The sequence below is a fragment of the Lepeophtheirus salmonis genome, chromosome 6, assembly GCF_016086655.4.
Source record: "Lepeophtheirus salmonis chromosome 6, UVic_Lsal_1.4, whole genome shotgun sequence".
NCBI classification, from domain to species: Eukaryota; Metazoa; Arthropoda; class Copepoda; order Siphonostomatoida; family Caligidae; genus Lepeophtheirus; species Lepeophtheirus salmonis.
The window spans coordinates 24,103,049-24,119,410 of record NC_052136.2 but is presented as its reverse complement, the minus strand read 5'-3'; the positions used below and the strand labels follow the sequence as shown (position 1 = coordinate 24,119,410).

At 29.3% G+C, this 16,362-nt stretch overlaps 2 long non-coding RNA genes across 2 annotated transcripts; both read left to right on the top strand.

The window, feature by feature from the left end:
- The first annotated feature begins 5,430 nt into the window (after positions 1-5,430).
- On the top strand, positions 5,431-9,756 carry LOC121120485 (uncharacterized). The gene is made up of 3 exons (XR_005865076.2): positions 5,431-5,610; positions 6,815-6,914; positions 9,362-9,756. It is a non-coding gene; the product is annotated as an uncharacterized lncRNA (long non-coding RNA).
- Positions 9,757-13,936: 4,180 nt separating this feature from the next.
- On the top strand, positions 13,937-15,873 carry LOC139905719 (uncharacterized). Its single transcript, XR_011780733.1, has 5 exons — positions 13,937-14,405; positions 14,524-14,669; positions 14,751-14,861; positions 14,933-15,705; positions 15,766-15,873. It is a non-coding gene; the product is annotated as an uncharacterized lncRNA (long non-coding RNA).
- The last annotated feature ends 489 nt before the right edge of the window (positions 15,874-16,362 follow it).

Genomic DNA, 16,362 nt, shown 5'->3' with positions numbered 1-16,362 from the left:
TCTACTTTTTTAATTAAAGTTTAACATATTTATATAAAAAATAATAGTCGGGTCTTAATGGAATCTTTTTCATTTAGTCCTATAATTGGAGAATGTCAAATTTGCAATAATTGTAAAGCCCTTATTTTTCTTTAAAAAATTATTAATGCAGTTTTTTATTAATGTGAAGGTGAATTTATAGACTTTGAAAACTTTTTTGAAAATTACTATTTTGTGATCCAGGGTGCTATTCAGGGTTGTCATCTGTATTCCCAAGAGGCGACAATACACGTCCAACTCTCTTAATACGAAAAAAATGACAATTTTTGTAATCACTCATTTTCTATTATCTCCAACTAGAATGGAAATGATGTCATCACAGTACATTTGTTTCAGTGACAACTAATTATGTGTTTGAAGGTATAGTCGGAAATTATAAGCATTTATCGGTATGTTAAATATATAATCAACCGAAAATTAACGTTGTAACTCTAACAACTAAGGGAATTCTGGGAATGAGAGCAGTTAAGCTTTTATGACGTTTCATTAGGCCAGCTTTTTTTGTCAGACCAAGAACGAGACGAGCGATCATTTTCTCTTTGAATGCAAGATCCAATATATGTAAAACACCATCGGCAAACTTTTAAAGGAACATTTTGTTTTTTATAACATGAAGAATAATGATTTTTAGACTTTTACTCTGGAAAAATGGAGGAGATTATTAAAACAGCTATATCAAAGGCTTCTCATATCTTTTAGGCAAAACGTGCTTCCCTCGACTCTGATATTTCCTGTGTTTTATCCGTTGTGAAACTTCATCATCATGTTTTAAAACGGATAGTCTGTTTATATTCAAACTCTACAATTCAGTGTTTTTTCAATTTTTTGTTTTTATTTTTGTGTGATATGTGATTTTTTGTTTTATTCTTTCCTTTTGATTAAATTTTAGTGTTTTTTTTGTTTTCATGCCCACGATAATTATTACTACAGACCCGTAACTACGGTTATAAGTGAAGTTACACCCTCCCTGACTAAAATTGTCTTTTTTTAAAAATAAAAATAGAAAGAAGTAACTTATTAGTAATATTATTAAAAATAAATAAAATATCCTTCCCCTAAAAATAGTTGTCTCCCTAGACACCTATTTAAAAAAAATAATTAGTATGAAAATGCTCAAAAGATTATAGATATAGAATATCCAATATTACAAAATTAGTTTTGGTTGTTCTCCAAGTCTTTCCAAAATACAAAAGTGTCATTTTTAAGATTTTAGGCAATTTTAGAATGAGTTTGCGATAATACATATATTAATTTTAGATGTGTCCAAACAGTATTTAGGTATGTTGATATGAAAAGATAATTTAGTCATTGTAAAATAGTCACATAAATGATCCAGAAACCAATGATATCTGAAAGTATATATCAGTGATTTATTTTCAATTTAATATGAATTAAAATATTTATTTACGAAGACATTGTCAAAGTAGGTATATCATTGACTAGTGATAATAATGTTAGAATAATCCATATATATTATGTTCTAGAAAGGGAATTTTGTTCGGGGCCCATCTAAAAATATGTTATTGCAACCTATTCCTAAAATTATCCCAAATATTTTAAAGGTCCGTGACGAGTTTTGGAAAAACTGACAGTGAATATAAAATTATTTTTTTATATTTAGACATGTCATATTAATACTTTAATTGGGCATCTTGATACTATTTCTTTTCAAAAATATGGTTCCTCTAATACCCAAGAACAATTTATTCAGTATATACTTTGATTATTATTTACTTACATTTTCAAGTACTATTGTGTCGAATTTTATTCATTTTTGCTGTATGAACAAAAACTTTTTGAGAAAATGTGAGATAGTGCAATTTGTAACAAAATAGTCATTTGTGTTGTCTAGTCTGAGATATGAAGAACCTCATTAGAAATTGGATTGACTAGAAAACATCAAAGGGACAAGAGCCCCACAATATATGATTTGATGAGGTTTAGTAATAAAATAATACTGACTCAATAAATATAATATCGACTTGGGTTTTTTTCTAATTTGAAAATTGACTCGCTATTTGTGTCGAAGGAAAGTCGATAATTGTTTTGAGCCTGTATACTACTCGTATTGGACAATATTACTCATTTTCATTGTTAGTTTGCTTTTGATGGATAAAAAAGTTAAACGACTTTTGGTGTGCCCATAAAATTTTTTACCAATGAAATACAAAGTAAATTAAATATTAATTTGGGTAAAATTTCTTTGAAAATTTTTAAGAGATTGTTTATTCTTTATCAATAGTTATTTTAAACTAAATAACACATTTTGGAAAATAAACTACAGATGGATTAGGTCTAAGTCATTGCACAAAAGCCCACTGTCTGGTCTTAATTTTACCAAGTCCAAAAAAAGCAGGTAGCTTGAACTTTCCAGCCCTACTTTGATTTCTAAAATAAAATAATTCCTTTATTTAATCGATGTCGTCATCCTGAAAAACATGTTGACGATGACGTTATTGATTATTTGTAAGTGTTACAATTAAGTATTCATATATGTATCGTTTTTTCATGTCGAAATACGGCACTTAATCTGAGTTGTACCCTAAAAACTTGATTTTCCAAAAAATGCTTTAAAGGCCAAACCTTCATTGATTGAAAGTTTTAATGGTCATGTTCGTGTTATACGGCTTAAATAACATTAGCAAATGTGGGGTTCAGTCTACAGGCGTTCCAAGACCTTTGTTTTGCTGAATAGTGTTATATATGGAGGAAGTGAACAATCGAAGAACTGTGAAAGAATTATTTTTATAATTGATCAAACTGTATAAAAATGAAGATACAAGATTACGAATTACAAATCCCTATGTCAAATACTTCTTATGTGTCTTTGAGTTTATGGGCTTCTTTTGATGGAAAAATTAATTCTTAGGTAATAAAGCAAATATCAAAATCATCTTATCTCTAACTTGATACCAAAAATTACTTCGACATTAACCTACGGTCTAGAACTTCAAATCCTCTGCATTGGAGGCTCTGAAAAGACAAACAAAATATACTCTAAGTTTTCGACTTGCTAGGAAATATTTTTCAATACCACCAACGTATATCTCCCCTCTACTGTATCATATTTTTAGGATTGATTTCATACCCACATTGATTAAACCTCTAAAATGTCCTCCAACATTAGAAGTTAAAAAAATAGGCGTAGTTATAAGATGGAAAATTCATAAACACATTAAAATAAGTTAAATCAATATTGATTCTGTGGCATTTTACTTCATAAATTAGTTATTACATGATGATGTTTCAAATATATTTAGCTCCCGTGAGTATAAATTGCAATACCTGTATTGTATAGATTATTATATTTTTAACTAAAGCACGACACATCGTAGCCTAACTTAGGCCAAAGCTCAATATTTTCTAGACTGATCCGCCTCTAGAGTAAACAATATTTTTTTTCAATAGTACTAAATTGCAGAAAACATCAAAAGACGTCTAACTTTAACATCTGTCTAAAATTAACTATCAAAGTAAAAGTTTGGGTATGTGTACAAACATAATACAAAAAAATTTAAAATTGAATGAGAATTAACTTTGAAAAAACGGTTTCTTTTTTAATCAGACCTTGTATCTTATGCCTTTGTATTAATTGGTTATTGTGAGTTTTTCAATTTTTGTACGAAAACTTATGTACAACTTACAAGACATGAATGAGAAAACGAGACAAGTCGAAACGAGTTGATAAAAGTCTACGTCGACACAATACTAAAAATGTTGTTATTCAAAGGAAAATATGTATTGAAATAATGGATTGAATTTCCCCTATTTCTTAAAGATTTTATTTATTTTGAGAATCGGAATTCATCGTCTCTCCAGGGAACTCATTCGAATGGTTGTTTTCCTTCTTGTACATACGATATATATGTATAATAATATATTCTTATCCCCTCAAAAAAAAAATGATCAAGAGCTATTCCCCAATGAATATATTTTTATCAATCGATGTGAAAATGAAGAGATCTCTACATATTTTCCTACATTCTATAAACTGTTACCCTTAAGCCGATTTGGGGATAGTTATTTAATGAGTGATTTACATTCAATTGAGACAGTGTTAGTTGACAAAAATTTTCTAAACGATTTCTTTTTATTCATTATCACAAATATCAGCCGAAATTGTTATTTTTCTATCTTGTCTCATCGCAGTGAGCCCTTGCTCATTCAGAGTTCGTTATTTGAAGATTCAATCATTTGTGGTTTTATTTTTGGAATATAATTACTCATTACAAATTTCACTATGCAACAGCATTTTCGCTTACCCGGTAAAATCCAAATTTATAATTGTTATTTAAGCCATAGAACCCGAAAAGGATTTATAAGATTTTTGACAGCAGTAGGTTTGGCTTTAATGCCTTTTTTAAATCTCAATTTCGAGGATAATTTCGATTCAGAGCCATATTTTGGAATGAAATAACTGTATATATGAAAATTGCAGGTAATAACAATTGATATAAAATATTTTGGCCTTCAAAAGATAAATGATTCTTTAAGTTGTCTTGAATAAATTTCCTACAAAAATCCAGTAAAATGAAGGATTAATAAATAGAAGTAAATATTTTTTCAATGAGGTTTTATTATATCTATATAATAAACGTTGTATTACTATTTAAAAGTATTTGTTGTCAAAAAAAAAGCTCAATTTTCATTGATTTTTTCAGTTTAACTTTTAATTTTCTAATTGAATATTTAATAAATAAGCAATATGAGTTTGCATGAAAGTATTTCTAAATTAAATATAATTAAGTAAATATTTGACTAATAATAATAAGTAGTTCATGTTTTAGAAACAAGAAGTTTACCCCAAATTGAAAAATGCTTCACATTAAATGTATTCGAATAGTTTTGAATTGATTAGATGAAAGCAATCTAATCGACTTTTTTATATTTAATTTGGGAACTTTTGCTGCTTCTTAAATATGCAATAATTCAAATAGGGATAATCTCCTGTAATTGAAATCTTTAAAGACCATATTTGTGTTCTATGGCATAAATAACGATAATAAATGTGGATTGGCGGTTGGCATTGTAAGATTTGAATTTTGTAAGATTGCTTCATTATTCACGTTATAAAGGTTGTTTTTTAATATTTCCATCTGTATGAAAAACAAATGTGTGTTCTGTCATATCTACAAGGGCGGCCCCCAATGTTCCCGACAAATAAATGATAGTAGTTTTAAATAATAAATAAAGCACATTTTATTTGAAAGTACACAATCTATAACGCATATATTTCAAGTTTGAAGGCGCAATACTGTCTTGAATGGCAGCCATCAATAGCAAACATTGTTAGAGAATTTGCAAAAATGAAGAAAATTGGGCATGTTCATGTGAAAAATACTTTTATTTGAAAGGTCCAGCCCAACAAATATAAAAGCTGAACTAGATTCTAATCTAGTTGAGTCTATTCCTTAGTTTACGAAAGTAAATTTTTGGGTAACTGAGTTAAAACGAGGTCGTACGAGCTGCCAAGACGATGCAGTGGTCTATCAAATGAAGTGACCATTCCAGAAATAGTGAAAGCGGCACATCGCATATTACTTCAAAAATTTGGTCATGAGAAAGCTGAGGGTAAGAGAGGTTCTGCGTTTCTTCATACTTGAGAAAAAATATTACTGTGAAGAAATTTCAATTGAATGTTTTAGCAAAGTTTCACAGTAATAAATCAGAACTATTGTAAGGATTAAAAAAAAAACCTAAAAAAATGTATTTTGAATTGTTTTATCTTTTTTATGGGTCGTGTACTTCTTGGATTATTTCCAAAAATTATCCCACTTCTAATTAAGACTCTAAGCAATAAGTTTATTTTGCGGTGCATTCTTTTGCTCCTTTTTTATAGAGATATGTTAGTCCCATAATTTTGAAGCCTTATTTGGTCAAATTTTATACACTAAAAACATGGCTGAATAGGACGCTACAGTCGTCTTAGTGAACTTATTTTGTTCAATAACATTTTTATTCAAATATTTCACCCTTTAGTGACTTTATCATTAATAAATCTCGACTATCTTGAAAATATAAATATTCAATATTTATCACAATTCTATATGTTTTCATTTAGTATTAATTAAATATAATGGAAAACTATTCTTGTGCTGTTCCAATAATATCATTTTTTGATATGAAACGAATTCAATTAATAAACTGAAGTAGGTTATTTATTGTAATGACAATGAAAATAATGGTGGAAAGAGAGTGCTTTAAAATTTGGAATGCTTTGCAAGGACTGATATTAGGGGTGGGCCCAATATTAGCTTCAATATTTTGCACCAATAAAATCTTACTTTTTATTCATTCTCTTTGACCTCGTAAAGTTTAGCGTTTTCTTTAGACCCAATATCATACAGCCAACAAGAGTTTTAAGTAAGACTTCTCTAAAGGTCAAACCCGTGCTTGGAAGAACAGGTAGGAAATTTCATGTAAATAGGGGAGAGAAAGGTGTGTAGCCAACTTTTCCTTTTTCTTGACATATTATTCAGCTTGTATTTAAGTTATATTCTGAAATCTAAGTTGTTTTAATATTCAATTTTTGTTACCTATTTCATTACATAGTTAATATGATACTTTAGTTGAAAATCAATTTTAAAATTGCCACTTGAATAAGTTGACTTATTCTACGTTAAGATTTTATATTATGTTTTTTTAAATAGGTATTATTTTGAATAAAAGATGGAATATTTTTCTATAATATAAGCTATCACTTATCTATTATCACTATAAATTATAAATAAGTTATAGGGTATAAATAAAACTATCGTTTTTCATCATTTTTCAGCCTCAAAATGGAAATATCTCGAGTTAAGAATAAGATAGAGAATCAATAAAAACATTGCTATAATAATAAAAAAATCTCATATACTTGCAAGAAATTATGGGTAAGTTCAAAACATATTCATATTATATATGCTAATCTCAATGTTTTTTATTGATAAATTTCCTGAAAAAGGTATTAAAAGTAATATCTATACGATTATTGCAATCAATCATACGGCGTATTTTTGTTTTATAAATCGTATTTAAACATTGATTCAAAACATTCGATTAGTGCACATGTGCTGCAAAAGATCATTTCTTCTTTTCTGTTTTTTACATTGGTATAAGCTCTTTATATCAAAATAGTTCATAGTTCAATCAATCTTAAATAAAACTATTATATTTTAAAGGTATATATATTATACATAAATGTATTTTTATATAAGATAATACGATGCAATTTAAAGAGGCAATAAAGTAAAAACATTCATTTGAAAATTATATTGCAATTCTTAAAAAGAAATAACACGAAAACTTGAAAAAAAAAAAAAAATCATACGAGCACATATGGAGAATTGAATGACTGCTTAAATTGTTTTTTAAGAATAATTGATTATCTAACAAAACATAGTAATATGTCGTAAAAACTGGCAAACTTTGGCCAATTATCGACTATTCTCAAAGAGTCTTAAATCGAACAATCTTAATAGTTCACTAATATATCGATCGAATATAAATTTATATATATATATTAGACCAGACCAGTAGACACATGCCCTTGGGGAACTTGGAGGCACTCCAAGGGGGTGTAATATACTTATATTTAAAAAAAAGCATCAACTCAAAAGTCTACTGGCTACAGATATAGAATCTCCTTCCATCTATTGGAAAGAAATTGAAAAAAAAAAAGAATGAGTATGATTCATATATATGAATTCCAAGCTGAATAAAATAAAAAGTATTGCCACAATGTTTTACGTCTATTTTTTCAATTGAAAATGCTTTGTGCCGGTCAGGTAGTACATGGGTGAAAAATATTTACATCACTGAAAAAAGTTGAGAAGTATCAGACTATATTATTTTTGAAAGCTCTGGACCATTCTTATATATTAGGAAAATTAAATTGCCTATCCAAAATTGTATTGTCCTACAAGGTCGCACATCTCAATCAAATCATGAAAAACGACAAAAAATCTTTTCTAGCATTTTTAGTTATTTTGCATAAAATAATTTTAATAGAAATGTTTTGGCTTTAAAAAGTGTTAAAAAAGTTTTTTTTATTCCCCTATTGAACAAAAGAAGAGAAAAAAGTTGCGGAAAATCAATTATCTGTGTAGCTCTGAGTTCAACAAAAGTTTAGAATTATGAGCCATCAACAAAGTATTTATTGAGCATGTTCAATCCAGTTTCATACATATCAATGTTAAAGGGAAGTCCACTTCTCAGGAATTACATAAATACTAATGACAAAAGCTTAGGAAAATAATATACACTCTTCAGTTTCCCAAATCCAAAAAAACGACCGAACTAAGAAAATGAAACCAATTTTTATCACTATTTGTGGATTGTTTTCTCTATGAGTAAAGCTATGTAATTGATCAAAAAATTACTTTACTCTTATTTCACTTTTGAGAGCTATAGGATGTTAAACAAGGCTGTGGAGTCGGAGTCGGCCACTTTTTTTGGTGGAGTCAGAAAATTTGTAGCGACTCGGGCTAAAAAAATTATTATAATTTATGTAAATATTATAAATATATAATCTAATCTTAACATTGAGTGTGGCAAAGTGTTTTCTAAATGGTTGTAAAGTTTACGTATTAAGTACTATAAACTTATAGAAAAAGAATGTAATAAGTTTACTGCACAAATTTCAAACGGACTCCATAGCTTATATAATTGTAATTCCCGAGCATCTCTAAAGTCTAAACTATTATGTTGGGTAGAGCATAGTTACTAGCTATACTTGTTCATTACTTGATCTACTATTCCCCCCTCTTAAAAACAACTCTATTGGGGTCGTTTATAAGAGAAGTTAAAATATATAATAATATGTACAAACACTACTGTATAAATAACTCAGCTACAAACCAATTCAATGTGTACATTTTTATATCTAATATCCAACAAGCATACTTTCTATATAATTAACAAATTAGCTTTTTTTAGGTGACAAAGTTAAGCCATTGATGATATGAAGGAAGATGAAGAAGTAAGCAACATAAAAGCAAAATAGTAGGAGGGTAAAAACATATCCTATTGAATTATTAATGAAGATTCTACTACTTCACTTGCTTATGTACAATTATATTAGTGTGAGGTTGATGCTCAATATCCATTATGTGCGTCTGGAATTTTGTAATAGATATAAACAGATGTAATTCAAACAAATTAAAAATCCCCTAAAATAGAACTTTTATGAAGTAAAAAAGAAGAACACGGGAAACCAAAACGTGGAGTAGTATTTCATTACAATTTTATCCCTAGTATTTAATTACGAGATTTCTTTAGGCAACCAAACGACAGTTGAAACAAAAATAAACAAATTTTGTTTTTATTCTATTTATTTCAGGGTAAAAATTTAGGAATAACAATAAAAAAGGCAACACGTGAGCAATTTCTTTTGTGCCGCTGTCAGTCCCAAGAAGACTGTAGAGACCTTTTGCACTTCATACCGACTTTGTACAACAACAAGAAGTCCATTAAAGCACCATGCAGTTAAGAAGTACCTAAACTTCTGCAGCAACAGTATGGCTGACTTCTGGACTGCCTCAATGTGGTCCTCCTGTGGCCTTGACCTCAACGCCCTGGACTTTGTAGTTAAAGGGTTTTGGAGAAGAATATCTGCCACACTTCTCATCCAAATTAGTATTTGCTTCGAGTTGCCAACATGAAAGCCAGGCAAACAATGGACACGGCGTCAAGAGTTGCATGCCGTGGCTGCTATTGCTTGTGAACAAGGAGATAGTAAATAAAAAAATATAGCCAAATATAGTATTTCAACATATTACAAATGAGTATTGAGTTTTCTAATCTATATTCCATGAAATTCATGTTGTTATCTATTTTTAAATTCAGCCATCCTACTGCAAGTTTTGGGTCTCCGGTCTATAATGTTAACTATTTTGGATACAACCAATAAAGTAAATATAGGCACACCTAGTCTATCAATCTCTGTTTTAAGTTTATTACTTCACTTAACAGTTACTATAAGTTATCAAATTTAGAATTGCTATAAAAAGGAAAACGGGTGAAAGGTTTCATTTGACTCGCCGCTTATTACAGGTTTGACTACAATTACATTTTGGGAAACTCACTTCCTATTTTTGGAAGCAAAATTTCAATTTTTCAGAAAAATAGTATCAATATTTTTTAACCTTTGTATTTTAATCTAAAATATATCCAGTGGAACCTTTATTAAGAGATCAGGCAAAGACAATTGAGGCATCAGCTGCTTAGAACATGTGCCCCCTTAAACTATGTTTAATGTTTGGTAACAATTTTATATTTGAAAATTAAATAAGTCGCTTAGTGCGGCGGCATGTTTAAAACAGGTGGGAGTTAGACCAGGTCTTACTGTACTTTGGAAAAAAGCATAATTATGCTAATTCAAAAATCTTTCAATGTGATTTTTGAAAAGGTTTTTTTGTCACATTTTCAAAAAATTCGCGGTCTTTGTACTCAATGTAAATTTTGAATATAAGGCACTGAAACTGCATAGATTATATATATTAAAACGTTACACATTTTTTTAAAAAGACAGTGCAACTCCATCACCCTAATATACCTACATATGTGTAGGTATATACTTATTTTTCCATCTTGATTAAAAGTTTTATTAGTTAATGTTTGACTACGTACATCCTACAATGTTAAGTTAAATAATATAATCCCATCATCTCTAAGTAGTTTCTTTTTTATCGGTTAAAAAATATATGTATGTATGGGATTTAGAAAGTCTATTGTACTCCTCAAATGAGTCTCTTTTATTCCAAAAATACATATCGAAAAAAGAAGGCCTTATATATCTTAACTAAGCCCTTAGTAATGTCCAAGCTTCAACCATTGTTCCATTCAAAATATCGGAGTTTTGTTATTTAAAATAGTTCTTGTTTGGGGGAGAGAAAATGCCATGTTAGTTACTTTTCGTCCTTTCAAAGCTTAATTTATCATAATATTTCCACTCCTACAAATAAGACAAATTTTAAATCACAAGACCTAATTATTTTACCTTTAAGAATAAAGGTGGTTTCACGTCTTTCTCATAAATTGAGTCAACTTTAAACATTGTAGGAAATATGCCTATTTTTATATAGATTTGAAATTAAATTTTGGACTGGTTCACATATTTTGTGTTCATCCAAACCTTTCCTCAAAAAACTTCAATTCAAACACAGATTCGTTAATTTATTTTCGTTTATCCGTTCATTTTTTTAAAATGAAACGATGACCATGAGATTATCTTTTTGGTCCAAATTTCTACAAAAAAACTTTTTGGCCGCAAGATGTCGCTTTTTATTACAAAAGAGGTGACGTCACTTAATCATTGATATTCGTTACGTAAGAATTTATTTCTTTCTTCAAAGAATTCACATTGCAAATTCATAGAGTTGTGTAGTTAGCTATAAAATAATTTATTATACCTTGAGCCCCCCTCCCCCAATAGACAAAAAGTATTCTCGAAGCCAAATAAGTTTAAACCAAAATTAATAACGCGTCTTTTGATCTTGGATTAAAAGATATCTTTGTAGGATAAAAATGGAGGAAAAAACGTCTATCAAATATTTATTTTTTTTGTTCCCTTTCTACTTTTTTCCATTCATGTGTTCAAAATGACCAGAAAGCATGCACTCTTCACAATTTCTACTCAATGTTCCACCCTATTATTTTCTTACTGAAAAAGTATCAAACTTACAAAACAGGTAAAGAAATTAAAATTCCATGCATTGGCCTCTAATATTAAAAAAAAAGACAATTTTTCACTGTTATTAATATAAATTAATTAATTAAAGACTGACTTGGCATGGAAGTTATCTTCAATTTACTATTCAGAGGCTTGACCTCTTCTACTATCCATAATGTTGAAAACTGGACAGCATAATTTCTGTTTAAAGTAATGACTAAGGGTTTTGGATAATACTTGAATCGACATCAGGGGTTCGAATTTATCATCTTTCTTTAAATTTGAAAACTAGTGACTTGTCATTTCTTTGTGAATGAATTTATTTTGATTATTCTACAGAAAATATAATGCAGTATATTAATTCATTAGTCATTTAACTAAAAAGCTAAAAAAAAAAAAGTCGTCATGGGAATGACTGTAATTGTTTAAGGAACTTATTTAAATGTGTATTTGATTAAAAACTCATCATAAATACTAGTAATCCTGTCATACCAAGATATAATTAAAAAGTATTTTGTTGGTCGACACTAATTTACAAAATGTCAACTTTGTTTTTTTCCTGTTAGGTTAAGGTAGTGTGTTTCTGACTGTTTTTACCAACGAATGAAAATGACATTAAAAAACAAAAATATCTGCTTTTGTAATTTTATAAAAATTATTTTTTACAACATTTTCATAATTTAGTTTTATTTTTCGTCTTGAAAGATCAAAATAACTAAAAACTTATAAAATATACTGATTTTTTAGATATATCTTTTTTTATTTAAAAGAATATTAATTATTTCTGTATATTTTTTTTCAATGAACATTTATTATATTTGATTTAATATTTTGATAACAATTTCAAAAATTTACAAATGTTGCCAAAAAATTACATTTTTTGTAAAAGTAATTCAAAAATTATATTTCAATTATAAAATAATTTTGAAAAAAAAAATTCCAAAATCATATTTAAAAAAAAATTGAAATATTAAATTTTCTAGTAAAAAGTAAAAAAAAAAACTTAAAATTTGGGGGAGGGGTTACGGGTCCTCCACCCCCCGTGAGGACACCCCTGAAGGGTATACTAATAATATACGCAATACGCGTACGGAGCTAGTTCCCATTTTTCAATTTTTAGAATTTCCTACAAGCTATGCTCCAACTATTCAGTGAAATTGTGTGCATACATTTTGTGAAAACCTTATTTCCAAACATCTATTGCAGTGAACAAAATACACTATATATTTTTGTGTTGACGAGGTGTTGCCGTCGTTTATAATTAACACTTAATCATTGCAACTCTTGGTAAATAATTAAACAGTTCATCTTTTAAAATTGGAGTCACATGAATGGGGATTATAATTACGTAGTATTGCAGTATGAATCATCATTAAATATATTAATTTTTTTTTTCGGGTTAGTGTCCTTGGGAAAAGTGATCAATCGACAATTTGTTGGTTCGGTAAAGGGGTTATTCGGCATTTTGGTATTGGGCAAAGTTTCTTAAAACTAGTAAAAACCCCCACAATTAGCTTAGCATTTGTTTCAACTCCTTAAGAGAGTAAATATACCCAATTCTGAGCTTTGATTCATTTTCTAAGTTTACAACCTTGGAGTATTTTTTAAAGTTAATAAATTTTTTCCTTAAATATTATTAAGTGAAATATTTCAGTCATTAAATTAATGGCATAAGTTTTTAGACTTAGTAGCAAAAAAAAAATACTAAAATCTCTACATCACTTCTATAAGCTGTGTGTTATATCAAAGAGTGAAAATTTTGCCTACTAGTCCCGCTTTCCTCAATGTAACATTCCATATAAAAAAGAACAGAAAGCAAAATCTAAACTAACACATATTTATGGAATGATGGGTATTATAAATATTATATGGATATTAAGAAGGTATCATGAAAACAAAAATACAAGTTTGGACATCGTGGAAGTTTCCACTTAGAAAATTACAACCTTAGATACAAATGGATTTCGTCATGCTCTATTACTAAAACGATTAAATTAGTTAATCATCAATTTCAATTATCAAAATGTAAACCTATTTTTTAAAGAAGTAATAGGGGACCTATATAATATCTTTTTAGGAGGGGGGTCTAGAGACTGGATGGAATTTCCTAGGTACACGAACTACTCATAAAAGTGACTTACATGTAGAAAAAAAACGCCCAAATCCATTATGTATACTCCTTTTTTATATTCTATTAACTAAATACTCTCTATTTTCCATATTTCCCTCCATATTCGCACTTAGCAAGATGTTCTTCTGTGTAGCCTTATAGAACTAGAAGTTCCTATTTGTCATTGACAGCCAATCAGTGATCGTGTAGTGCGTCACATGAATGGATCACTGCACACACAAACAACCACACAGCCTTTATAAGGGTAGGCAGAGCATGAGAGGAGAGGCAAAATATGCTCCAATGCCATTTCTGAAGCGGGGCATCAAACTTATCTACATCAAGAATGCACTTTCCCAAAGGAAGCTGAAAGACGACCATCTTGATTTTCTCCCCATTAAGGATACAAAACTCCGAGATGTTAAAGCCCCCCTGAACTATGTTTACTTTCCCAACTCTATAAACTTTTATGCTAATATGAGAGGAATTAGCGAAGAGAGCAAAGAAGTGGACGAGTATGATTAAACCTATCAATATTCAAACCAAAAATTAATAAAATGATTCCTTAAACCCTGGTTTGTTTCTGCATTCCTTTGTTTCAATGTAAGTGTCTTTGTTTGCCAAATTGTTTTTTTTTACTGAGAGGAAGAAAATTATCTTGTTACTATATAGTTATATATATAACTGGTATTTTTAACTTAAAATATCATATTATTTTTAGTCAGAATGGCAAAATATGGAAAGTGATGAATATAACCAGGATTAAAGATAGTTTGCCTTCCAAAATACACTAAATGCTTCTGTTTTAATGATCTGGATGTATTTGTAGTACTAGAAGTTCCTATGTGCAATATTGTAGAACAAAAAGTTTCTAAGTTCTAGTTATTGATTAGTGAAAATCAATAAGTAATTTATTCAAAAATGTATCCTTACATATTTCTATTGTAGATCTGGAATGAATATTCAAAAACTGAACTTCATATGACATCATTTACGATTTATGGGCATTTTCAAAAACTTCAAAATGGTTAGTCGGGGTGTTTTTAAAGGGACCAAGGGGTAAGTTCCTTCTGGTAATCATTTTTGATTGGAAACACGCACTGGTTAGATTTTTATTTTTAATTTAATAGTTACACTAGAAAGAATGTACCTATTAGAAAAGTCTATCAAAAAAGGATTGATCGTTTATTTTAAAAAAAGGTCATTCTAATATATATGAATTCTTTTGAGGCCTATCAAGGATTTTTTTTTCTCCACAAGAAATGTTATTAAATAAAAAAGCTAATACCAGGTGCGTAGTTGAAATCGGACACTTATAAAAAAGAGAAATAAAAAAAATACACCACATGAAAGCTATTTATAATTCCTCCGATCAGCTGACAAACTGTGTAAATTGACCCCCTCCCAAAAAATGATATTGCTGATCCAATTCGCAAGGAACAAACACCAGCAGAGATAATAAACTTGACTTAGAAGCAAACTATTAACACCATCAATAATTAATAACGGTATTGGCATCGAGACGAGCTTCAACAATATGGTGCACCGGCATACACAGTCCTTTTTGTGACCCAGTGTTGCCACCATATTTCTGAGATGCCAACCTACTCGACTTTTCCTTCTGGATGCATGTTATGGTCAGTAATTGCCGGGGAAGGCACCGAATCTCGAAGCTCTCCCGGCTTCCTTTGGCTAGCAGTGGAACTAAATGAGCCAAAATTAAATTATGTCCACCGGCAAGATATTCCATTGGCACATCAAAATCAGTATAAAAGTCAATGGAGGATACATTGAAGATAAGAAATGGTAACACATTTGCTAGTTTCTGATAATTTTCAGGTTCAAAATTGATTGTTTTTAACTACTCACCTAGTAGTTAAAATGCATATCTGGAGAAAATATGGTACAAGTTTCCTTATGTATAGAAAATTGATTGAACCAACGATTTTTTTTTTTTTTGCAGGAAGCTCGGATAAATTTAAGTAATAGAGAAACATATGAAAAATAATCAATTTAGTTGCAACATGATTCATAATATTTGTTGTAATAATAATAAAAGTTTTTTCTTCTTTTTCCCTTTTTATCTCATTTTTACAAAATTGGAAGTTATAACAATATTGCTCCCAGCTCAGGATATACTATACTATAATATTATATGGATGTTATTTATACAAGATATAAGAAATGATTTTATACATATAATAATATATAAATATAATATACCAGTGGAATATCTGGCATAACTCAAGGTTAATAGAAATGCAAGGATAGACCATCATGTAATCGGGCTTGCTAGAATTTTCAATCTGATGAATCGTACTGACTGCTGGGCAAGACAGGCAGACTTTGACAAAACACGCAACCACTCATAGTCTATGACGTCACTATTGCTAGAATTTTCGATTTAATGTATCCTACCGACTGCTGGGCAAGTAAAACAGACTTTGATGAAACACGCAACCACTCATCTACGATGACGTCAATATTTAAAGCGTCGTCATTGTATAGTTAAACCTATATAAAATTATTCATTAAATCCCCTCCCCCTAATAATATTAGA